At 47.4% G+C, this 26,723-nt stretch overlaps 1 protein-coding gene across 1 annotated transcript in view; it reads right to left on the bottom strand.

The window, feature by feature from the left end:
* ACAP3 (ArfGAP with coiled-coil, ankyrin repeat and PH domains 3) overlaps positions 1–26,723 on the bottom strand; it is a 159,771-nt gene that overhangs the window by 95,751 nt on the left and 37,297 nt on the right. The window lies entirely within an intron of this gene.

Below are 26,723 nucleotides of genomic sequence, written 5' to 3'. Positions count from 1 at the left end.
CATAATACATAATGCATCGCCCCTCCTCAAAGTTTTATAGAAAGGAATGCAGATATTCTTCTAACACTTCTCAGAGGTCCAAAGAAGCCAGGGCAACTTCCAGCATTCTAGACCACAGCACGGGATGCACGTAATAAGTCGTGAAACTTAGCAAACCCCCCGAAATTAACAAATCTCTAAATTTAGTTTGAGTCCCAGGCCAAATGGACCTTCTTCCCTTTCCCTCTCCTGGGCCGATTCCAGACGGCCCTCCCCATCCCGAAACATCGCGCGTCGTCGTGTGGAAAACGCGATATTTCACGTTTTCCGTGCGACAACGTGCGACGTTTCGGGATGGGGAGGGCCGTCTGGAATTGGCCCTGGGTGGGCCCTGCTCTTGAGACTCCAGGCACTGTCCAGGCACTGTCCACATACTTTTGCACAGTGCTTTTTTTCTAAAAGTTTAGGGGTACTCTCAGATTGACTCAAGAAAATCACCATTTTATAGTTCAAATTGGAGAAAATAAATGCAATCAATGGACAAAATTCCCAAGAACATGCATTACCTCATATTACACAGCTCACTGTGCCGCTCAGTGAGGTTATAGGCCGAACTTTCATCAGTAAAACACCACACTACTTCGCAGATTAAACGCTCGCTTCCATCCGAGACTCAGGAAACACCGTGAAAGGAAATGACGTCAGAAGACTGTCGGTGATGAGAATTATGGGTATCAATATGGCCAGCCAAGCCCCTCTATAGTGACATGTGCGCACAACCAAAGAGTTTCGGTATCGACAAACTCTTTGCACTTTTTGCGCAAAACGTACACAAATACACAAATTGGTCGCCGCCATCGGGGGTAGCAACAAGACTGAGCAATCACCGTGCTAGATTCCAACTACCAGAGCTCCAAGTGACTTAGAGAAGACTTGCTTGTATTTGTCTGCACCCTAATGATCACCGATTATGCCAGCGATCTCGGTGGTGTGTTCGATGCTCAAAGACGTTCCATTTTTTGTAAGACGAACAGCGCTCCCAGTGAGTTTAAATATAACTAAACAGCTTTGTTGCCAACATACGCTACATAAAACCTAACAAATCACATAAATATCCATAATATGTTTGGAGTTGGTTTAACGGGAATTCCAACATTTTAAAATTTTTACTTTCTCCCGTTAGATTCACAAAATGTTTAGGGGTATGCGTACCCCTGCATCCCTCCAGAAAAAAGCACTGCTTAAGCAACAGAAGCTGGCTTTAAAAAAGACAAATGCCCAAAGGGCTGCTGAATTCTGCACCTACTACCCATTTCTACAGTTGGTGGGGGGGCTTGGAAGTATATACGCAGCCCTGCTCACGCCCAATCCCTCCTACTACCAAATACCACAAAAACACAACATGTTCAATGCATCGGCTCCTCAAAGCTCAATCCACAGACTCCAGCCCATATTACATGGATAAGCAAGCAACAAAGCAACCACCTGCATCAAAGATGCCTTTAGAACATAATTGGGCTGATGCAGACAACCAGGAATCCTGTTTTTAACTGGGTCTCGAGGAGAGAGAAGGCAGTTCAAAACGATGAAGAGCAGCAAACTCAGGCATTCTGGTTGGCTTGGAGAAGAAAGCAATTCCTAGGTCAAACCCACTCCGCTCTGGAAATACAGCAATCCAGCAGCCGCTTCCAGGCAATCATTCCTGTGGTAGACCTAGATAGCGACTCTTTTAATCAGCAACAGAACGGCACGTTCCAGGCGCTGAAAGAAGATGTGGGCGGGCAGGAATGAGAAAAGAAGGCCTAGCGGTCACCCAGGAAATCAGCTGCTGTCAGGGCTATACCACTTTGGACTGCAGGTGGGGGAAGCCATCTTACTATATAAAAGGTGAGCCGTGTTCCCGACGACTCACCTTTTATATTGGCCCAGGCACAGGCCGCGAGAAGGCTCAGCATGCCTGCACTGCCCTACCCAGCCCCTTCAGGTTGAGACAGCAGAGAAGGTGGGAATGCCCGGGCAGCTGCCCTGTGCTCCCCCCACCCAGATGGGGTGTGGGGGAGGGGGCCATGCCCAACCTGGGCACCTCGCCACCCTGCCCTCCCCCTGCCTGATACGGATGCTGCCGAGGGGGCAATGCCCGGCCTGCCTGCCCTTTCTAGAGCCCGTTGTATTTTTTCCCACAACAGGCTTTGTTGCAAGTAACTGAATATTCTTCTACATTTATCCCTCCCCTCCCCCAATAGACAAATAGTATGTCAAGATTATAGGCTAGATGTCTGGATGCAAGTGGATGGTTTTTGTATGGAGGAGGAGTCAATCATTTATTTATTTGTTTGTTAGTTAGTTTATTATATTTTTGCCCGCCCTCCCCACAAGCGGGCTCAGGGCAAGGTACAACATTGATTAAAATACAACATAAAAACAATAACCACAGTATAAAAACAGCAATTAATAAAACCATTCTAAGACGGGCAGTCCTGCACTCCTGCCCGTCAGCATACAAAAAGAGGAGGTAGCAGCGGACAGATAGAATACTGTACCCCCTTTCGGGGCAGCCAGCAGTGGACTCTCCATAACCCCTCATAGAGGGAGACCAGTGGAAGGCTCGGCACTGATGTACTAAAATTAGCCTCCACCATATGCCTGGTGGAACATCTCTGTCTTACAGGCCTGCCTAAATGATACAAGATCATGGCGGGCCTGAGTGTCCTCAGACAGAGAGTTCCACCAGGTTGGGGCCAGGACCCAAAAGGCCCTGGCCCTGGTAGAGGCCAGCCGAGCCTCCCTAGGGCCAGGGACCACCAGTAGATGTTTTCCAGTTGAACGAAGCGCTCTCTGGGGCACATACGGGGAGAGACAGTCCCTTAGGTATGCTGGTCCCAGTCCGTTTAGGCCTTTATAGGTCAGAACCAACACCTTGAACCGGATTCGGAATTCTACTGGGAGCCAGTGAAGCTGCCGCAAGATAGGTGTAACGTGTGTCCTACATGAAGCTCCAGTTAGGACATGTGCAGCAGCATTCTGGACCCGTTGAAGTCTCCGGATCAAGCCCCAGGGCAGCCCTGTAAAGAGCAAGGGAGAGGAGGCACCTTGACGGGGTATAATGCCATAGAGTTTACCCTCCAAAGTGGCCATTTTCTCCAGAGGAAATGATTTCTGTTGTCTGGAAATCAGTTGTAATTTCAGGAGATCTCCTGGTACATCTGGAGCTTGGCAATTCTTGGGCTCTGCCACCTCATTGCTCTGCCACCAAATAGTCCTGCCTGCGTGAACCAGGCCTGGATTCCAGACCCGCTTTGGCTGCCTGTGTGACCACGCAAAGTGCTTTGGGGATCTGCTTCCGCTCTGAAGATATTTGACATTTGTAAGCAGAGGTCAGCTTCCATTCCCCAGCCCCCCCCCCCCCCAGAAAATCCCGACATTCCAGCCAGACTTCAGGGGAAAGGCATTCCTAGGCCAAGACCTGTGGGGGGGAAATCTACTCCACTGTCATACAGGAAACCCTAAAGTCTTTCTGTGGCAGCTCATTCCTGTGGTAAAACTGGACAAGGAAAGATCTTTGAAACCACCACCTGGAAATGTGATCGGAGGTGCGGCCATCTTGTCTGCTCAATGCAGCCTGACCAGACCCCAGCAGGGGACCGACTATTAGCCTTGCGGTTTCTATGTGAAGTGGGTATGCCTGCACAATGTCTTCACTCCTGACGCCTTCTCTCTCTCACACACACACACCCAAACACCTCCTCCTGCTCTCTACTCACACCAGTGTTCCTTCAAAACCTTCCTCAAGGTCCACTTTTTCAGCAAATGCAAGTTAACCTCATCTCAGTTCTTACTATTGCTTATTTCGGAAACCATTTTTATGCTGCCTTCCCACTTTGGAAAAGTACTCGAGGCGGCTTGCAAAGAAAAACAATGCGCTGCAAAATGCATTTAAAACAGTCGGCGTGGTGTAACGGAGTTTAAAAACAGGGCAAGGGCTCAACCTTCTGACATTTTTAAAAGAAGTCTTTAGCTGATGCCAAAAGGCCTACAGCTAGGAGGCTAATTCCAGGGGAAGGTAGTTCCAAAGGTGAAGGGTGATTTATACCACTGGATTCATCCCGCAATCCAACTCTACTGTGGGATGGGATAGTATGTGAATGGCTTCTCAACCAAGGCCCCGTGTCTACTCCACTGGAGATGACAGAAAAGAGGAATTACCACCCATGGGATTTGACTTCATAGTTGGGGGCAGAGCTCTGGCAATATTTATAAAGGCCGATGAGGAAGGAAGGAAGGAACGAAGGAAGGAAGGCGTCCGAGAAAGGTCTTGATGAGCCAAAGAATTTCTGTTTCCTTCTATGGAGGTATTTGGGATGACACCACAGATGGGACGGAGCTTGAAACCAATAGGATTTTGACTTGATTTTGGTTATGGGCACCTCTACCAGCAAATACCAAGAAAACATGGAATATACATTGGATTCCAGTCAGGATGAAATAACATTCGCTATTTTATTTGCTCTCTATCGGTTATATTGTGTCAACAGCAATTCCCGTTCTCTGCTTTTTGCTGTGGGTTTTGTAAATTTCTATCACGTACACACCTTGTGTAATTTTTATATGCAGTTTATACATACAACATAGATCGTTCGTATGTATAATCACATATAACATGGATTTACTGACACACAAATAATGTTTGGAAATGTGTATTTTGAGGGGAAATTCCACACAAGGAATCATAAGACAGCAAAAAATGAAGGACTGTAGTTTCAATTTACGCAAGGGACAATCAGAACATGGATTTTCAGGTCAAAAAGAGCAAGAGTGAGGGGGTAAAAAAACTCTAGATTTCTGTTGTCCAGCCAGGTGGAACACAGAGCAGAATTTCATGATGGGAAAACCCATGAAAATCTGTGGTGGCTTCCACAGAGTTCTAGGCAAATCCTTTTATCAGTTAATTTGTAGCAATAAAATTGGGACAGACTCAAGTCTGAAAAAAGGAAATTCCACAACACAAGAAACAGGCAGGCAGCCAGACAACAGAAGCCATTATCAATGAGCCAATATTATTTAGGAACATGTAAGAATTAGTTGTACCTCATGCAGGAGAACCTGTGCCCCATCTGATACAGCTAAGATGTTTCCAACATTGGTCCTTTTTTGTAATCCAAATGGGTCAGACCCTGGGAGATGCCCCCTGACTTCCCATTAAGAAGGCCAGTAGTTGTTCTTGAAGATCTATTGTCTCTTCTGAGCTTGGAAGCACATCTCCAGTCCGGCCGACACAATCTGTCTTGGGAAAGAAGACGACGACAGTCCGAAAGCTCTCATGAAGGTGAATCAGACATTTAATCGCATATACTTCAGAGGCGACCTCAGCATCAGCTGTCAGACAGAAAGCCACGTGAAGGTGTATGATCACTCCGCCCTTTCCTCTCATGCTTTGGCCTGTTTGGCAAACGCTTTCGCAACCTCGCCTTCCAAGGGTGTTGGGCTAGAGAACGCTGTTACATAATCCTCTCTGAGAAACTTGCAGCGGTGATTGTAGAGATAGCAGGAGGAACCAACTTGCTCCACGAATTGTTGCATGGAGGGAAGTTGTTTGGGGGAACACCAGCAGAACTTTGAAATCAAGGCAGCAGCCATCTTGAGGTCAGTTGCAATAAGAGCCACAAGGTGTGAAGTAATTCATTACATAAAGGGGTGTATGGGCTCTCCTTTGCTGAAAGTCTTAAAGCAGAGGCTGGACCGCCCATCTTTTGGAGATGCTCTTGGCCTTGCCAACTGACCAGTCTTTTGCTGGTATAACCAGTCCCCCCCACCTTTCTGGCCAGTCGACAGATGAGAGTTTATTTAATATAATGGAGAGTACAGGCTGGTTTTGAACTGTTCAGTGCTTCCAAAGCAAAGGAATTTACTAGGCCATGTCACTAAGACACAAATATTTCACCCGGTGTCCCATGCTCTTCTTTCTTGATTTTTGTTTTGAAAATGACCGTCCTTCTGTTTAATGTTTGGCTGGTGTCCCCAGTTTTTGCCTTTCAGTTCCCACATCACTCTGTGTTCTTCATCTATACTGTGGTATGAATTTATCTGTCAACCCAACACATGTGCCCAAAGGCTTGAAATCGGGAGCTAACTGGGTTAGATCCTGTAAACGCTCTGTGATCCATTCCCACGAAATCTGACATGTCCTCATCACCAATCCTGGATGTCTAAAAATCATGTTTTTTAAACATGTCGGCTAGCAAAAGTTGTGCTGGCTTTCTTTCAAACCAGAATTCCCTTTGGCCGAATGTGCCCCTCTTTCCTTTTCCGGTTTCCTTTTGCAGGAGGCCTGTCATTTCAATTGTGAAGCATTCTGTTTTCCCTTGATGGCGCGAGGCATCAATGTTCCATGTCTGTGGTTCAACCGGTGAAAGCACTCCACTCCCCGGCCACAGGAGCGCCACCGCATTCTAGAGCTCCCCCACCCCCGAAAAGACGGGTCCTCACACCAAAACAAATCGACTTCCTGACATGTTAGCCAAACATCAGACGTGGGGGAAAGGCCCCTAGTTATTAATCACCGTTCTGCTTATAGAAGGATGGAGGAGAGATCTGGTTTCATTCAATAATAGTAGAATGAAAACCAAGCTACAGAAGCAATCTTTGTGGTCTAGGTGAATGCAGCTGGGATCTGTTCATTCCCACGACACAAACGGAAGAATTCGCTAACATGCTGAGAAAAATGAGTCATCCCATCTGTTGGGCATGTCAGACACCATGGTACATACCCCCTCCTTCTACTCTGCTCCCAGATTTTGTGTCTCCCAGCACACCCTTAAGGGGTTAATTGCTATGCAAGAGAAAAGAAGATATGACTTAAAGGATCAAGCCAAAGATCTGTCTTCTCCAGTATTCGATTTCCAACACAAGTCAGTCAAACATTTTTGTGACTTTCTCGAGAGCCTTCCTTATTTTTTGCCCATGCCTGAAATTCAGAGATACGGTGTCTTTGTACATGGAGTTTCTATTTACTTATGATGGCCAATACATGCTGAAAGATCTATCTTCCAAGAATTGATTGAAACATTTTCGAAACACATTTGTTCATGTGGAAACCATAAAGAGGTGCCAATCTTCCCGAGGAAATGATATGAGTTGAAGGAAGGGTGATAAATAAATAAATAGTTCTGGGAAAGCATTCTGTGCATGTTCTATAATGGAAATGTTGCTTGATTGCCACGTAGTTGCAACAGTCCTGGGCCGGGGAAAACGTGAAAAATCACATTTTCTCGCGCGAGTTTTGCGCAACGTCGCGCAAAACTCGTGCAAAAAAATGCGATATTTCATGTTTTCCCTGGCATGATCCACTACATTGCGGCATGGAGCGGCTTCAGGTAAGCCATCTGGAAATGGCCCTGTTCTGGGAGATTCAGTCAAACAGAGCAAGTGTGAAATTATTACCGTATTAATAAGAAATGTGCTTCTGAACATGTGCAGACCCTCAGTATCACTATCGAGCTACAACGGCTCTGGAATGATGAAGCGCTTTGAAGACACAGCGCATGAATCTGGCACCTATTTTAGAAGCAAAGGCAGTGAGATCTTGTGCACATGTTCTGTGGAGTAAGGCTCATTGAACACAGTGAGATTTGCTCCTGAGTAAGCATTCCTAGAATCAGGCCGCCCAGGACAGCGTATTCTGCTACTTAGTGGGAAGCTGGACTTTTTAAAGAAAATGAAGTCTGTGACTCATAGTTCAAACATGATCTGTTACCCACTGGCGATGGAGAGCCATAGCGGGTTTGACCACAACTTATCTCTCCCTTGTGGCTTCGAGAGAAAGGTAACCGCAAGCAACCAATGGGCATCTTAAGCTGCTTCCCAGCGCCACTGGCATGGGCCTGTGGATAAAATAGAATAATGAAAGAGCTTCTCTTTGGAGCAAATTCCTTCTTGCTATTTTCATTCTGCCAGCTTGGAACCTCTGCCCATTCGAACACGAAGTTTCCACTCGGTTTCGTCTCAGCTGCAAGAGCCAGAGACGGAGAAACGGAGAAAAACATATGAACAAAAAGAAAAGGGTGGGGAGGGCGGGCGAGTTCTTTTTTTTATTATTTTTCATACCAAATTGCAGGCGCCGAGTGCGTGGGAGGCGTTGCAATTAGCTCGCGCTTCTAAGCTCCCCTGCTGCCACCGGCTGAGAGCATCTGGAAGGCTCAGCCCACCGTCCTCAGCGTCCGGAAGGAGGGCGTTTTCCTCTTGACATCTTGATGCACTTCATTAATTTGCACCATGCAAATCTAGTTCTGAAAATCAGTGTTCACTGGCATGCTTTTCGGGGGGCAGGGGGGACACTACAAGAAATCATGTAGGGAGCATATGAGCTTGGAAGCACTGCCAAGGAGCAGATACAGACACAGGCAGAGACTGCTTCTGTTGTTGCAGATGACAATAACAATAACAGTGATAACGACAACGACAACAACAACAACAACAACAATAAATAGATATTCCAGTAGTGATTGGAGTGCTGGGTGTGATTCCAAAAGGACTAAGTCAACACCTACGTGATATCGGCACAGATAGGATATCAATTGGCCAGTTGCAAACAGCTCCTCTACTTGGAACATACCACATATGACACCTCACTGACTTCTAGATTCTTGGATAAAATCTGCACAGGTGAAGGACCAAAAATTCCAGCCCTTACATCTAGTGGACTGTGGAAAACAGGGAGAAATATAGGAGGAGGAGAAGAACGTAGAGGTGTGTTATGTATGCCTTTTTTTGGTGTCCTTTTGCTGTCAGGCATTGCATCTACGTGCATTTTCCTTTCGCTTCTTCTTGTCTTGTCCATTTCTTTCTATTATGCAAGCGGCAAAAAGCAATGTTTAAAATTGCCTACGTTTAATGGGGAAAATTCAGTGCAAGAAAAGAGAAAATGGCCTGAAAATAAGAACCCCCAAACAGGGGCAGTCTTAGTGATTCTGGGGCCCTGGCAAAAGTGCAGGATGGGGCTCTGGAATCAATACAGCCCCCTGCTGCCCACCCCACAAGGCCCATCAAAGGGGCAGCCCTCAACCTGAATGAGGCAGGTGCGAGCTGTCACTGGACACCAGCTTCCCAGGCGCCAGATAGGGCAAGGACAAGCAGCCACTGCTAAGCTATTTGTATGTGCCCTGGATGGGGCAGTCCCAAATGGTTGTTGCTGTTGGTATTTGGCAAAAGTCTCAGAGAGGATGGCTGCAAGTAACAGCAGTGGGGTAGTGCTGTTTTATTCTTTCCCCTCTCCACTGGCAGGGTCATGGGCTGCTGGCCCCCTGGCACGGGGCACAGGGCAGCTGCCCCTGTTGTACATTGGCGAAGACTTTGCCTGCTTGCAATTTCAATTTGCGCAGATTAAAAATTTGTGCCATTCCTGTTCTCCTCCCTGCAGTGCTAGCTTTCTATGTGAAGTGAAATATCAAACTCTCTCTCTCTCTCTCTCTCTCTCTCTCTCTCTGCAAGGAGGAACAATTACCTAAGGTGTGATTCCGCCTGCAACTTTAACAAGTACAATCTGAACGGTATAGGTTGGCTACCACAGCAGTGTGGTTATGCATAAGTTATGATTGGAGGACACCCATTCACCTCCTTATAGTGCTAGCTTTCTAAGTAAAAGGAAGTAAAAAAGTCTCTCTCTCTCTTTCTCTGTCTCTCTGCAAGGCGGAACAATTATCTAAGGTGTGATTCCAGCTACAATCTTAACAAGTACAACCCGAACAGTACAGGTTGGCTACCACAGCAATGTGGTTACGCACGAGTTATGATTAGAGAACACCTTTATTTCCACCCATTCTCTTCTCTCTCTTGACAATCCAACAGCCAAACTCTGAAAAAAGCAACATGGTAGCGTGTGAATCTCATTCTTGGCTGCCGAGCATCCGTGCCTTTACCCAACAGGATTGCACACCACATTGACTCTGAAATCGGGTACGATCTCAGCTCTTCCAGCAAGACACCAATGAGCTGAGAATGAGTTAGAGTGGCACCTGACAAGATTGTTCTTGACAGGAAACTGCTCAAAACTGCAGGGTCAGTCACAGCCTCCTCCCCTCCCCTCCCCCCAATCAACAAGCATCATTGGAGAAAGAAAAGAAGGCGCAGAATAAAACAACTGATGTCAGAATCTCTTCTCAGAGGCAGGCATAGGCTACACGGTCAAATTCTGCACCGAGAAAAGCTGAGTCAGTGATTTGCCTTGAACAAACATCCTTACATTTTGCATAATTCATCCCGCAATTTTTACTTGTTTTGCATAACGTGCACTGTTTGCTACTCTGGAGAGGGGCAAAAGTATTGGGTTTGGCATAAAGCTACTTTGGAGGGAGGCAGCCAAGGTCTAAGCACACCATTTGCACGGGTTTGCTTACACTGAAAAGTATCTCCAGTAGGGAAAACTCTCTCTTTCAGGAGAGAGTTGACACAGCGTTTGGGTCAACGGCCTGACTTGGTACAAGGCAGCTTCGTCAGTCCATATGTACCACCGAAACCCCAGCTCACTGCAGAGCATGTTCATTCATGCGCCGTAGTGGCCAGATCTGAAAGGATGCCCAGTTGCAACATCCATGAACTCAATATATGACCTGGAGCACACCCAGCAGGGAGAGGTTTTTTCTAACAACTGCCTTTTCACTGGAGATGCCATATACTGAAGTGACAATAGGGTTGCCAGCTCCAGGCTGGAAATTCCTGGAGTTTTGGGAGGTGGAACCTGAAGAGGGTGAGGTTTGGAGAGGGAAGGGATCTCAACAGGATATAATACCATACAGTCCACTGTCCAAAGCAGCCATTTTCTCCAGGAGAACTGATCTCTGTCGCCCGGAGATCAGTTGAAATTCCAGGAGATCTCCAGTTCCCACCTGGAGGCTGGCAACGCTAGACTGAACCCAGGGCTGCCCGCATTGGCTATATCACCTGCTCATGATCGCTTTCCTCTCTGAAGGCCGCTGTTCCTCTACAGGCCACCAGTTCACCCTATCCCTTTGGCACGTTCCGTAGCCTGACTTATTCTGAAGGTATCCTAGAACTATGCTGGTGGCCATCGAAGGGATAATAAAGTCTCGGGATGCCTCGAGAGCATCTGCTCCACGGCACGCGGCCAGAAAGCCAAGGTCTTGACTCAGTCCCCAGAGATCCAAAGGGCCCGCTTTGTCATCCCCAGACCGTACTGGGTGATGCTGTCATCTCCTGGCTGAACGCCCTGCCTGCTTCCAAACCGAGTGAGCTGTTCCTTTTCATGCTTTTCCAGGCCTCGGGCTATTTCCGTCCCGAAAGGGCAGGAGGGGGAGATATCCAATCCCAGAGCTCTTCCTTTCAATAGAAGGTTTTGCAACGGAGAGAGTTTTTTGTTTTGCACTGGGGCTCAGGGACGCATTGATACGAGCCAAGCCTCACTTGGCTAACCTTAAGCCCCAGAACCTGTTTTCAATACCAGTTAGGGCTCCCAACGACCTGGAGAAATATGTACTGCTCCTTTAATGGAGGTGGAAAAGGGCAGGTGAAACTTATCATGGCATGGAGGTAAATAATACCACTGGTAATTAACATGTTATTAAGACTTTATTAAAGGGGCAGGACTTTTCCCCCCTCCAGGCTGCTGACTACCATCGTACCACAGGAAGTAATAATAATAATTAATCTTCATAACATAGCCATGACGGCTTAGTGGAGCCTCTATGCTCAGAGGCACTCTACTTATGAATCCTCATTTCTGAGCATGAGGCAGCATCTGTGAACCCAATGCTCTTATATTCACAGTCCCTATTTTGTATCCAGTGGGGATCCCATATTACAATTTTCCTAGTGTGGTTTACTAGATTTGTCATTCTTGGGTTTAACTCCTTTCCTTGGGACTCTAGCAGCCAGCAGTTCTAGCTCTGGGTTCAGTCAACTACACCTGCATTTAGACTGCAGACTGTTGCCTTAACTAGTTCTATGTTGTCTAATGCCCGTTCTCTTTCAGCATTTCTTCAACTCAGTATCGGATTTTTGCTAATGTTACGTCTTTGTAAACTTGCATTTATTTACCTTATGGCATTGCTTATTGAAATGTCCTTGATACTGACTGTGCTAATCTCACTCTATGTAATCTGCCTTGAGTCTTAGGGAGAAAGGCAGACTATAAATGACATAAATAAATAAATTATTTCGCTCCTGACTTTAAAGGCCAGGAATTATGTCTTTGTAAACTTGTGTTAATTTTACCCTATGGCATAGTTTATGGAAATTTCCTTGAAGTTGACTGTACTGGCCTCACACTGTGTAATCCGCCTTGAGTCTCAGTGAGTAAGGCGGACTATAAATGACATAAATAAAATAAATAAGAATGGATCCTCCATGGTCAGAGGCAGTCTGGCACTGAATATGATGCTGAGCACAGACAACACAGGCAGACCGCGGGACGCATCCCACTGCTAACTGCCTGTCCACTGTTGGAAACAGGATGCTGGGCTTGATGGAGTCTTGCTATGGCTCAGCAAAGCAATTCTAACGCTCCATCAGAGAAGATGATGAGCTACCACAGGTTTAGAGTCACAACACAAGCTCCGAAGACGTTTCTGGCAGAGAAAATTAAAGGTTTCTTCAAGCACCTGTCTCCAGGGAAGCCTCCCACCCCACATCCTCCTACCTCCTTTCCAAACATTACTTTGCATCTCTTTCTCCCATCCTTCCAGCGTGAGGAAACAACACCATGGCAACGTCTCCATGGCCACTGTCTCCACGGCAACTGCCTCCATCACCGGATCCAGAGATCGCTTGTGCCATCCGCTCCGAGGGCTTGAAGTGGGCTCTGGGTTTCGTGCAGCCTTTCAAACATGGCGCTTGGCCAGCTGCGTTGGGCTTGGCAACTGTCAGGAAGAGGTGCAGGAAACCACGGCAATCGTCTTGGGAGAATCAAAAAGAGTCCAGTAGCACCTTTAAGACTAATCAATTTTATTGTAGCATAAGCTTGCTACAATAAAATTGGTTAGTCTTAAAGGTGCTACTGGACTCTTTTTGATTTTGCTACTACAGACTAACACGGCTAACTCCTCTGCGTCTTGGGAGAAGACAACGTTGCAAAGGGCTTCTGTGGCCAAGGAGGAAAGAGTTGGTTCATCTTGCTACAACCTCCACACTGAGCTAGTATTGCTTTTCATGGGGCCACGGAATTTTGGTCAGCAAAGGAACAAATCACACAGATCACTGGAGTTCTGTAACTGATGTTCTAGATGTATTAATTTGGCCCTTTAAAAACAGCCCCAGGGAAGTTGATGTAACAACAACAACAATTTTGTGCTTATATACCACCCTTCAGGACAATTTAACCCCCACTCAGAGCAGTTTACAAAATGTGTCATTATTATCCCCACAACAACAATCACCCTGTGAGGTGGGTGGGGCTGAGAGAGCTCTGAGAGCAGAACCACAAGTGACAAAAGGCACAGATTGGACACTTGTCAGCTTCCCTCAAGTTTTGATGGGAAATGTAGGCAGCCTGGCAGAATGTTGGGCAAGTGACAGTTGAAAAGTCCACTGGACAGCAGTCAGAGAGCGAAGCTGCAAGACCAGGACGCCTACATTTCCCATCAAAACTTGAGGGAAGCTGACAAGTGTCCAATCTGTGCCTTTTGTCACTTGTGGTTCTGCTCTGAGGGAGCTGTGACGGACCCAAGGTCACCCAGCTGGCTTCAAGCCGAGGAGGAATGGGGAATCAAACCCAGTTCTCCAGATTAGAGTCCTACTGTTCTTAACCACTATACCAATATGGACTGGGCCATGGCTCTGGGAAAGAGAGGTATGTTTAACTCTTCGCCACCCACCTTTGCTCCAATTTGTAATCCCTTCCAGTTGTATGAAAAACTTCCCACAAACATAAAATTTGTGCCACAAGCAAACAGAGAGGGTGCAGCATTTCTCTCTGTTGGAGTAGTTTTCTGCATGCAGGGACTTTGGGATGCAAACGAACATTCAACGTCAGAATCAACCCCTCCCCGCACATTGCTCTGGAGAGACGGTCCGTTCTATCATGCACAGTCAGTTGTCAGACAGTGGCTGGCACTCAGGAGAAAACTGGGGGGCAGGGACATGGGGGTACTGCCACATTGATGGTGTGAGGTCATTTCCAGGAGGAACTGAAAAGTGACATCACAATCTAGGATTTGCACCAACGGTGTGAAGCCACTTCCGGGTTTGCACAGAAATGACATCACGGCAATTTTTTGCCCCCCACCCCCACCCCATCCTCAAGCAATAGGAGAGGGTTTTCTAGGGCCATTCTGTCACCTCATTCTCTTGAAAGTACAGAACATGACTTAGACTGCAATACTTATTAACACAGTGGGACGTACTTCTGAGAAAAACATGCATGGGGCTGGAAAATGAACCGCAATATGCGATTTAACCGAATTTCATAACTTTTTCATGTTTGAAGCATGTTTTAGATTTCCCTCATTGACCGGGCAGATTTTGTCAGAACTGACCTATAAAGAACACTGAAACATCTGTCTGAGGAAAGAGAAAATGGTGCAAAAATTAAGATCCACAAGTTTGTTTCTTACAAAGAAGCAAAATTAAAATGGGGATATTCATACTGAACAAGCAAGCTGGCAAAATCTGATCTCATCTCAAACCCAGACACATGCAGGAAGCACGGAAGCAGTGTGTGAATGCTGCACTCTGCTTCTCAAAAATTCCTCTAGGAAACTAAAAATTTTCCAGTCACAAGAAAAGGTAGTCTGTACCCCATCACAGCCAACCCAGTCCTTCTGGGAGCTGAGAAGCTGGAGAGCCTTCGCATCTTGTCTTGTACTCCAAGATAAACTGCCTCTAAACAAGGAGATTCCATTGAGCTAGCACAACCAGTAGCCACTGATAGTATCACAGGGCATATCTAACTGTTGCATTTTTTTTAAAAAAATCCTGCCCTTCCTTTAAGATGCTCAGAGCAGCTTACTTGGTTTCCTCCTCCTCCAATTTGTCTTCACAACGACCTTCTGAGGTAGGTTGGGCAGAGCGACTGGCACATTGAATTTCATAGTAATGTGCAGATTTGAACATGAGTCGCCTCAGCCCTAATACAACCCTCTAACCACTATACAATACTGCCACTTGTGAGAACATTCCGTGCTATTTTCCCCTTTCCCAACATAAAATGCAGGAATCTCATGTCAGCTAATGCTGACCCAGTTTGCCCTCTGTTTCTCATGTTTAACATTCACAAATGTGCAGTGTTTCTAAGCAACAGGCTGTCTTTCATTGTTGCTTTGCATAGCACACACAGGCAAACCCAAATTTGCCCTCGAGCCTCCCGCAGCCTCCTCTGCTGGCTCAGCTCTTGCTCTTCCTCCCCTTCTGGTTCCGTGACCCACTTGCACAAGAATCTCGACCCACTGGTTGAGAACCAACAACCTACAAGGTAGGCCACCGTTCCTTTGCAGAGCGGGCTGCAGGATGACGGACTGTGGACTCAGCTAAGGCCGCTTAGTGAGTCCGTGGCAGAGACAGCAGACTCGAAACCAGGTGCTTCCTGATCCCTCGGCGACTCCTAAACTAAAGCAGCTTTGAGCTCCTTATCTGATCCTATTTTTAAAGACATTTAAAGCTGGCAGCCGTCTCTGCATCTTGCGGAAGCGAATTCCATACGCCCATGAGGCGTTGTGTGAAGAAGCACTTCCTTTTGTCTGTCTCGAAACGTCGGGGACATCTGGGTAACGTGTGGATCTTTTCTCCCACAAACGCCTCGGCACGGCGGGGCATCACAAACCTTGCCTTTCAGGCAGCCTGCCAGCTCTCTTGAACTTTTGCCTGTCTGGTCTCAGTTTCCTTCTGGGCTGCTCTCTCCAGGCCCATCTGTCCTCTGGGGGGGAGGCGTTGCTGACGGTGCAGTGGAATCAGTTCACAGAATGTTCTGTCTCTCCCTTCTTGTGGCTGATTCACACATGCATGAGGTGTGTAGAACCCCACAGTGGGAGAATGAATAGATTGCACCATTTCAGGCAAGCAGGTGCAGAATTCCAGCTCTGGACAGTCCAGTGCATCCAAGAAAAGCTCCTTGCAAACTGATACCTAGCACCACAGGGAGAAATGTCTATCACCTCTCTCTTCACTTGTTTTTCCAGTGGCAGGGAGTTTGTAACATAGAGAAGCGCTCCACAATGCAATCTTCCACCTCTAGTCTGAAGTGCCTTTTTTCAGCGAGAACGCTGAACGCCAGTCAGGGCCTTTTTTCAGCAGGAACGCGGTGGAATGGAGTTCTGGCACCTCTTAAAAATGGCCACATGGCCGGTGGCCCCACCCCCTGATCTCCAGACAGAGGGGAGTTTAGATTGCCCGAGCCGTGCAGAGGGCGATCTAAACTCCCCTTTGTCTGGAGATCAGGGGGGTGGGACCACCGGCCATGTGACCATTTTCGCCAAGGGCATTTAAACTTTAAAAAACTCCCCCCTTGTTCCAGCTGACCCAAAGTGACATCGTTGTGTGGTCTTGAGTTCCACCACTGAGTTCCACCACCTCTTTCCCCAGAAAAAAAGCCCTGGGCACGGTCCATTCTGCCACTCATTCATTACCAATGTGTTCTCTTGCATGGGGCTACTAGCCCACACCAATCTATTTTGGGATTGCATTGTGCTTTCTGAAAACTCAGCAATATGCTCAGGAAAAATCTTAAGAAGAGGTCTGCTGGGTCAGACCAAATAAATCAAGCGCGCCCAGCATCCTGTCTCCATCTGTGGTCAGCCTTCAGGAAGTCTATAAGCAGGGCCTGAAGACTACAGCTCTCTCCTCTTGCTTGAACTCCACCATCTGGTTTTCAGAGATATACTGCCTCTCTGCCTGGAGGTTCCACTGCTAACTAGGATGGATAGTAAGACTAGTCCAACATCCTATTTCTTGCATGGAGCATAAAGTTGCCAGCCTCCAGGTGATGGTTGGAGATCTCCAGAGTGACAACTGATCTCCAGGCAACAGAGATTTGTTCTCCTGGAGAAAATGGCTGCTTTGGAGAGCAGGTGATCTCTGTAGCATCATACTCTGCTGAGGTCCCTCCCTTCCCCAAACCCTGCCCTCTCTGGGCTGCATCCTCAAAATCTCCAGAAATTTCATCAGCTGTAGCTGGCTACCCTAAGCCACCCAGATGCTCCTCTGTGGGGGTTACGTGCCGTCAAGTCGCCTCTGACCTATGGCGACCCTATGAAGGAAAGACTTCCAAAACATCCTATCATTAACAGACTTGCTCAGATCCTGCAAACTGGAGGACGTGGCTTCTTGGATTGAGTCCAGCCATCTCATTTGAGGTCTTCCTCTTTTCCTGCTGCCTTCCACTTTTCCTAGTATTATTGACTTTTCCAGAGAATCTTGTCTTCTCATGATGTGACCAAAGTACGATAGTCTCCGTTTTGTCAATTTGGCTTCTAGGGAGAATTCAGGCTTGGTTTGATCTAGAACCCACTTATTTGTCTTTTTGGCCATCCGTGGTATCTGCAAAACTCTCCTCCAGCACCACATTTCAAATGAATCAGTTTTCTTCTTGTCAGCTTTCTTCACTGCCCAGCTTTCACACCCGTACATAGTAATGGGGAACACCCACATTTGGATTATCTTGATCTTGAAGCCCAAAAGCTAGGGTATGAATGCAAAAGCCCCTCACTGGCTATTCCCCCACCTTCGTTGCATGACCCCTTCCTGCCTCTCTTCGGTGAGGGAGGGGGAGGCTCTCTTTTGGGTCAGCATTGACAGAGGGTTGCATGCAAAGGAAACGGGGATGTTTATACAGAGCCTAGGCCACGGACGTGACGTCCTCTGAATACACACTCATCTCAGACTACACAAATGGAGTCCGGTTGTAAGAGGGAGGGGGTGAAGTCTGCTGCAGATGAGAGCTGCCACTCTTCAGCCACCCGATCGGGGCTGGAGGAGCAACCAAGGTCTGTTTTTAGCAGTCCTTTAACCAGTCATGACGTATCATGGAATCTTTGCCATCTGGTTGTGTTGTGTGTATGTGTGTGTTTTCACTACTGATTGTATTCTTGTGGGACCCCCTCAATTGTAGTGATATGTTTTTTAGCTTTAATATATAATATTAAAGAGTCCAGTAGTAGCACCTTTAAGACTAATCAGCTTTATTGTAGCATAAGCTTTCGAGAACCACAGCTCTCTTCATCAGATGCATCAGATGTGTCAGACAGCTGTAGTTCTTGAAAGCTTCTGCTACAATAAAGTTGGTTAGTCTTAAAGGTGCTACTGGACTCTACTATTTTGCAACTACGGACTAATATGGCTAACTCCTCTGGATATATAATATTGTTATTTTTAATGCTGTAAACTGCTTTGTGCTTCGTTCGAGGCAGTATAAAAGTCTAAAAAATAAATAAAAATGAAGGGTCTAGCAGCTCAGCCTCTGCAGGGTTTATTTCATTTCCCCCGCCCCCAGAAACTCCTGTGTATTTTTTTAAAAAACCCTTCCTGCAAGCTGAAAAAGTCGTGCAAGAGGCAAACAGCTGTGCTCTCATCTTTCTTTGCTATTTATTTTTTTAAAACAATGTCGGAACATCCAGGGGGGAAACAGATTTCAGGGCTAACCATGCTGTGCTTAATTATTTCTGGAAAAGTGAGAGCCAAGAATTCAAATGAGCCTTTTGTTTGAGAAGCATATATATATATATTGTCCCAGAGAGCTTAAGACAGCATACATGGTTCCCCGCTGCTTCATTTTTTCTCTAGAACAACCCAACGAGGCAGGTTAGGTGAAGAAAGAATGACTGCCCCAAAGTCACTCATGATATCCACGGGTGAGTAAGGATTTGAACCCAGGTTTTCCCATCCCCATCCCAATACTCTAAAAATACCGTATCACGTTTAACCCTGGTTCCCATCATGTGCAAATTGGTTGTGGAACATGCTGTCAACAGACGGAAGAATGTTTAATTGTGTAATTCCCTTTTAGCTAAATATTTGATGGATGACACATTTTTTAAAAACGTGCATACCACCGAAACCTTAATAGACATGACTTTGGGAGATAATTAAGAAAATGTTACGGCAATTTACAATTTAACATACCAAAGCTACTGTTCATTGCTGGCGAGACTTTATATATATAATGTTCTTCGTCAGTCTCTAGTACAGGAACAGAGCTCAACAAACTACCTCCAAAAATAATCTCAAATAATAAAGTTCCTGTGCCATAGGCTGGATTTTGTCCTCGCCCACTTAAAACGGCCACCACCTATTAAAACCATGGTGGGTGGCAGTGTCCAGTGGACTCCTTCTCTGCTGAAGGTCCCCCCCTCCCCACCACTAGAAGAGTGGAGTTCAATCCATGACGGGTTGGGAAGGAACAGAAAGGCGGGAGCGGAGCACGCAAGGGACTTGTGGAGGGTTGCTCCAGCTGGCCAGTGCCTTGAAACTGGAAAGTGGCCCCTGTGTGACTCAGCTTGCTTATGAGTAAAGGCCAGCTTGTGAGTAAGGATCCACTCATGAGCAGGACAAGAGCATGACAGTAGAGTCACACAGAAAGCCAAAACTGCAGGTGGAAGGGGATTGTAAAACAGAAATTCCGGCACAGCTAGCATTGCAAACAGCCTGCCTCTTTGCTTTTAATTCCTTTATTTGCACAGAGGCGATTAACACAGCTCTGTATATTCATTACATTTGCATCCCACTATTCTTCCAGTGTGGAGCTCTGAAGTAGAGATGGGCACGAACCGGGAAAACGACAGTTCGTTGCGGCTCGTGGTTCGTCATGTTTCATAAACCACAAACCGGCATGAAATCGCCCGGTTTGCGAACCAGTTCATTTGGTTCATGAATACACTTCCTGGGCAGCAGCAGGTCTGCAGAACCCCCACCCCATTGCCTAGGAAACCGATTGATCAGTGCCAGGCTATCTGCAGCAGTGCCGGATCTAGGGGCGCGGGCGCCCGGTGCAAACCTTGCCTGGGCACTCTGTGCGTGTGCCAGCACTACATGATGACATCACTTTCATGACATCATCACGCATGGCGGGAGGCATGCCCACGTGGAAAGCCGGCCATCCCAGTGGCTGGTGAGCCGTGGAGCTGGCAGCATCGTGGTGTGCGCTGGGGTGGCCGTCTGGCTTGCCACGTGCGCAGGAACTCCCAGCCCTGCACTCAGCCACCCACGCAGCAAGCCAGCTGCCCCAGCGCACGCCCTTGCCGCCGCCAGCTCTGCGGCTTACTGTGCACTGGGGTGGGCGGCTTGCCGCGTGGCCGGCTGTGCAGGGCTAGGAGGCCCTCCACGCCATTCACATGCCCTTCTGCCCTGTGCCGCCTGCGCGGCAAGCCAGCCACCCCAGTGCACAGTGAGCTGTGCAGCTGGCGGTGGCGGCGAGGGCGTGCGCTGGGGCAGCTGGCTTGCTGCGTGGGTGGCTGAGCGCAGGGCTGGGAGGTCCTGCGCACACGGCAATCCAGCCGCCCCATCGGCAGGGCTGGTGAGGGTCTCCTAACCCTGCACTCAGCGTCACGGCAAGCCGCGGCACACTCCTGGGCAGCTGGCAGCCGTGCCCAGCACCTTCTGTTTGGTGGTGCCGGGGGCAGGCTACCCCCCCTGCCCCCCTCGATCCGGCCCTCATCTGCAGTAAGGAACCGAAAAATGAAACAAACGAACCGGCCTAAAAATTGTTGGGTTCGTCAGAAATGCCCTCCGATGAACCGCCAGTTCATGAACCCAAAAAACCGACCCAGTTCATGACAAACTTGGTTTGTATTTCAGTTCATGCCCACCTCTACTCAGAAGTCATTTCCCAAGGATTCCCAAGACACCTCCCATCTGGTGACCAGACCCCATCCTTGCATAAGTTCCGCAAGGTGGCTGCTCTATGTGGCTACCTGTCCTTCTCAAGGACCTTCGTTTTTTGCACAAGCATGTTTAAAGTTGCCATTCTGTTTTTGGCATAGGCACGCTTAAAACTGGTTTCTGGTTTGCACCTGTGCAAGTGCATTTAAAATGGCCTTTTCCATTTTTTCTGCACACGCACATTTAAAACTGCTTTTTGGTGTCGAATTCATGTGCCCCAACAGTGGGAGAACAGTCAGAAAGCATTTATTTATTTAAGATATTTTGATACCATTTTCCCTAAGAGTTCCATGCAGTTTACAAATAAAATCAAGTGAACAGCGTACAATAACACTTTAAAACCTCGGCGATGATAAAGCAGACACATCAAAAGGAAATGCCCCTGGCTTCTAAAGGACCCTGTCTCGTTAAGCACATGTACAAATGTGGCCAGGTAAAAGGAACTCCATGTGTCCAAGAAGCTTTGAGAAGATACTAGTAACCCCTTTCCTGCCAGATGAGGTAAAAGTGGATTATGAGTGCAATTCTAAAGAGATCTGCTTAGATCTAAGTCCCATTTGATTTGAAGAGGCTTACACCCCAGAAAGGGTTCTGGGGCTTGCAACCCAATACTTACACCACCTCCTTCCCCCCAGCAAATTCATTTACCAATGACAGCTCAGAGTTTTGACTGTGGGGTGTATGGTTGCCAGCAGGGCTATTTTTCAGCTGGAATGCAGTGGAACGGAGTACCGGAACCGCTTGAAAATGGTCACATGGCTGGTGGCCCCGCCCCCTGATCTCCAGATAGAGGGGAGTTTAGATTGTCCTCCGTGCCGCTTGAAAATGCTTTCTGGCGGCACGGAGGGCAATCTCAACTCCCCTCTGTCTGGAGATCAGGGGCCACCAGCCATGTGACCGTTTTCTCCTAGGGCAACCCACTGAGTTCCACCACCTCTTTTCCCAGAAAAAAGGCCCTGGTTGCCAGCAACCTGGAGAGAAACATCCTTCTTCTTGAATAGAGTTTTAGTATGTGGAAACAGGCAGGTGAGGTGAAACACATAACCTGACAAATAACATCCTATTAAGTCTCTTTTAAAGGATAGGACATGTTTGCTCCAGGTTGCTGGCAACCTTAGCAGTGCAGAGAAGGGCTCTCTGCACATGCTCCGGGCATGAATCTTTATGATGTTGCATGCTCCAGGCCTAAAAACCATCAAAAAGCAAGCCTCACAAATCCCCCCCAAGTGAAATTCAAACTCATCCATTTCTCAAAGCAATCCAAACCGGCTAGTTGCTTTCCCCCCCACCCTGCCCTGCCACAGCCCCACCCCATCTTCATGCCTGTTATTAAATAAGTATTATTTTCCACCTTCTGCCTCTAAACCGAGCAAGCCCGGAGGGATTTCCAGATCCTTAAGGGTGTCTAATACAAAAGACAGGGAGAAGCAGACACAACAGACCAACAGAGAACTAATTATATGGGTTCCTTCGGCAAGCCAAAATACACAGAGTCACACAAGCCTCTCTCTCTCTCTCAGCAAATCTCACGCAAATAAATGGGACTAATGCCTGGAGCACAATGGAGGTGAAGGGAGGGGGGACGCTGGGGTGGGCGGGCGGTTGATTATGAAGCACATTCCAAGATTGCTTCCCAAAAAGTTGCATTGAGCAGGCAGGGGGAATAAAACAACACAGATTTAAATATTTAAAGAAAGGTCGAGACAAATATTTAAACTGGATGTCAGAAGCGGCGTGTTTGGCCAAGATGAAATATCAGATATTTCAGAGGGCTTTGCGTTTGACTGGAACAACAAAGAAAGTACAAACTGTATTTCGGCTTTAAGAAAAAGAGAAGAGTTGACTAGGGAGGGGGGCTTGGAAGCTCATGCTCTGTTGGGAGGCAACCCTCTAAGTACTTAGCATATAAGGCCTCAGCCATCATCGCAAGAACCCTGAATCCTAGAGCGGCATGCAGACAATGATGACATCACTTCCTAGTTCGCTCTGGAAGTGATGTCACAACGTTTCCGTAATGCCAATTTTTACACCATTTCCCTCCTCCTTCCCTAATGAGCAGCAGTGGGGGGGGGGGGTCAGCGGTTGCTGGTAGGGTTGCCAGGTCCCTGGGTAGGAGCAGGAGATCCCCCACCCCCAGCCTCTGCCCCCTGTCACCACTCACCTGGCTGGCAGGGGTGGGGGGGGAATGGCCTCAAGGAACAGGCCCGGGAGGTAAGAATCCTCCTGGGCCGGTGCATAATGGGCACACTCCATGGATGAAATGATGTCACTTCTGGAAGTGATGTCATGCTTCCTGGGAGCACGCATGCGAGACGACCACCAAGGTAAGTGCCACGGGTTCCCATGCCACCAGGGGGTCAACGGGAAATGGCACCCCTAGCTGCTGGTGGGAGGTTTCTTTACTATAGCAGAAGATTTAGCAGCCTTATTTCCAATTTCTTCACATCCATGGGGCCTATGAGGTAAGTTAGGCAGAACAAGAGCAACTGTCCCACGGCCACCTTTTTAAGCCTCACAGCTGAGGGCCTGCATTCTCATTACAAAGTACACTAGTCATGTTCAGATCTGCTTGAGAGGACTTTCAATCGGATGTTCGTTGTGAGTTCTCAGTTCCCAGGTATGAGGTGGCCCGATTCATATTGGGGTTGTATGGTGCATGGAAAAGGAGTCCTTGTTCCTTTCCTCAAGTCCAGTTTCCTCACCTGAAATAGTCCAGAGAGGTGCAATTTGCCACACTGAGGAAACCTATGCTTATATAGTTTGTATTATATAGGGATGCCAGCCCCAAGTTGGGAAATTCCTGGGGATTTGGGGGGTGGAGCCTGGGGAAAACAGGGTTTGGGGAGAGGAGGGACCTCAGTGGTATATAAAGCCATACTTTCCAAAACAGCCATTTTCTCCAGGGGAACTGATTGTTGTGACCCAGAGATCAGCTGTTATTCTGGGAGATCTCCAGCCACCACCTGGAGGTTGGCAACCATAAGCATATAGCATGCACATGCACACGCATGCACACACACGGTATCGTTTCAGATTAGGAAAACAGCACAGGGGGGACAGCTTCAGCTCCAACTCCCTGCACACCACAGTTGCAACCTAAGTGGGAATTAGAACTCAGGCCTCATTGGTCTTACACTGTCCCCTTGAAGAACGCTGGCTTATAATATTTACTTTATTCTGAACTGCCACGCTTTAAAGGATGTCATTAAATAACCCTGCTGGAGTTTAAACACAACCGACTCCTAAAATAATACCCTCTTTCCCTTCCTCCCTCCATCGCTGGCATGATGGTTATTTACACAGAAACGAGTGGCCTTCCGGAAGTTTCCTTTCCTCTCGAGAGCAGGGACCTTGCCCCCTGATGTGGTGACGCCAAGGGGAGCCGAAAAAGCTGGAGAAGAACGGGGAGTGCTGAAAAATGTCTCCCTCGAGGGAAGTGCGAGAAGACTTTCTGGAATGAACTTTCACCATCTTCATTTATCACAATCAGCTTCAAAAAATGGAGGGTTCTGTGAAAGAATTTAAAAGCTAAACCATATGGTGGTGATGCAACGAGCATCGAGGTTGCCAGATTCAAAGTGGACCGATGCTCTTGCGCCCTCTGGAGCGTTCAGTATCTGCTCTAGAGGCACATTTTTATACCTTGGACTACAGGACCCCTTTCCTGAACTTGTAAGAACGTACAAGCCCTGGTGGCTCAGAGCAACAGTCCATCTAGCCTAACATGCCGCTTCCCAAGGTAGCCAACCAGATGCCCTGAAAAGTCACGGCAGGGAAGTGGTAGTCTAAGTAGGGTTGCCAACTCCAGGCTGGGAAATTCCTGGAGATCTGGAAGAGGTGCGTGTGGCAGGGAGAATTTAGCAAGTGATCTCACCTAGAAACTATAGTATACCATAGAGTCTGCTCTCTGATGCCGCCATTTTTTCCAGGGGAACTGATATCTGAAGTCAGGAGATCGGCTGTAATTCCAGGAGAACTCCAGGGCCCACCTGGAGGCTGGCAACCCTAGGTCTAAGCCTTCCTGTGTTGCTGCCCTGTAAGTTGGTCTACCGAAATATATTGCCTCTGAAGACAGGACCCATTCAGCCATCATGGTTAGCTATTGACAGACATGTCCTCCAGGAATGTGTCCAATATCCTTTGGAAGCTAGTGGCCATCAGTTTGGCGCAGTGGTTAAGAGCGCGGGACTTTAATTTGGAGAACCGGGTTTGATTCCCCACTTCTCCACTGGGGTCAATCACAGCTCTCTGGAGCTCTCTCAGCCCCACCCACCTCACAGGGTGTATTGTTGTAGGGATAATAATGACATACTTTGTAAACCGCTCTGAGTGGGCCTTAAGTCATCCTGAAGGGTAGTATATAAATCGAATGTTATTATTATATATTATAATAGGAATTTCCCAACAGAGCTGGTGACCTGAACTGCAGGCCTGACTTTATGACTGCCTGTGGGTCCTATGGCTTCTTGTGCAGACAATAATAATAATAATAACAATAGCAAAAATAATAATAGTAATAATCTCACCACATCCTGTGGCAGTGAGTCCCACAAGGCAATTACGCACTGTGTGACCAAGGGCTTTCTTTTATGTATCTTGCCAAAAGTGCAACTTGGACACATGCAATGTATTTGACGGCTTAAATTATCTGAGCGTGTCTTTCCTTTAAAGGGGGATTTGACACATTCACAGAGGGCAGCCGTTAGCGATGTTAGCCACAATGGATATGCAGAACTTGCATGTTCAGAGGCAGTGTATCTCGGCTGGGGGGAACGGCAGGCAATTATGTTGACCTCCTCCTCTGCTTTTAGGTTTCCTGGAGGCAACTGTGAGAAACAGCGGGTGTGCTGCTGTTCTGATCCAGCAGGGATCTTCTTATATAGTCAGTCCAGAATCAATACACACGTCTTCAAGATGACAGAGGAAAGGTTAGATTGCAGCGCTGTCAAGACTAACTGGCCGTGGTAGAACGGCAGCTTCGCTCATCTGAACAGGGTCTCCTGCAGGTGCCAGGCTGCACACAGGTGAAGTCGGCAGCAGCCCGTACACGGGCTTTCTCTGTGGTGGCCCCTACCCTGTGGAATGACCTGCCTGAGGAAGTCAGAAGAGCCCCCACTCTCCTGGCTTTCCGTAAACAATGCAAAATTGAACTATTCAAAAAGGCTTTTTACTCAAATGGGAGGACTGTATTGTAGGGAAGATGCTTCGCTAATGAGTTAGGGACCACAGACTTCATCACTATTTTTGCCTTATATATTATCTGCTGCTTTAAATATGGACTCCTATGTACAACCAGCACTCCATGTTGTCTAATGTTAGTCCAAGAATTGATTATGTTTTGCTCCAGTATTTTTTCTACTCTGTCTTGGATCCTTGCTAATGCTATGTCTTTTTAAAACTTGTATCTGTTTACCTTATGGTATTGTATTGAAATGTACTTGATACCGATTGTATTACCCACATACTGTGTAATCTGCCTTGAGTCTCAGTGAGAAAGGCGGACTATAAATGACGTAAAATAAATAAATAGTTGTGGCTTTTAATTGGCCTTCAGCTTCCAACCTTACACTGGAAAGCACGTTAAGCTTTCAAAAGCTGGTGGAAGAAAGAAGGAGAAAACTGGAGATTGGTTACACTGGACAGCTGCTCCCAGGGTTTGTTGGGGATGTGCATGAAATTGTACAAATCCTCCTGAGCAGAAGCAGTCTATCTGAGGAGTGTGAACTTGGCATTTCAGCAGCAGTACCTTTAAAGGCCCAGGACTATACATAGCTCACCCTGGTGGCTGGTTTCCATAGAAATGGGTTCATGTTCCAAAGTGAGGGCCGATGCTGCCCTGCTGACGTATCACTTGATGACTGCAACCCGTTTCCAACTTTGTTTGTACAAAAGCACCATCACAGATCCGAAACCAGAGGTAAAGATTTCCGCTC

The sequence above is a fragment of the Eublepharis macularius genome, chromosome 17, assembly GCF_028583425.1.
Source record: "Eublepharis macularius isolate TG4126 chromosome 17, MPM_Emac_v1.0, whole genome shotgun sequence".
Taxonomy (NCBI): domain Eukaryota; kingdom Metazoa; phylum Chordata; class Lepidosauria; order Squamata; family Eublepharidae; genus Eublepharis; species Eublepharis macularius.
Note: the sequence above shows the minus strand (reverse complement) of the source record. Positions and strands in the feature narration are given on the sequence as shown.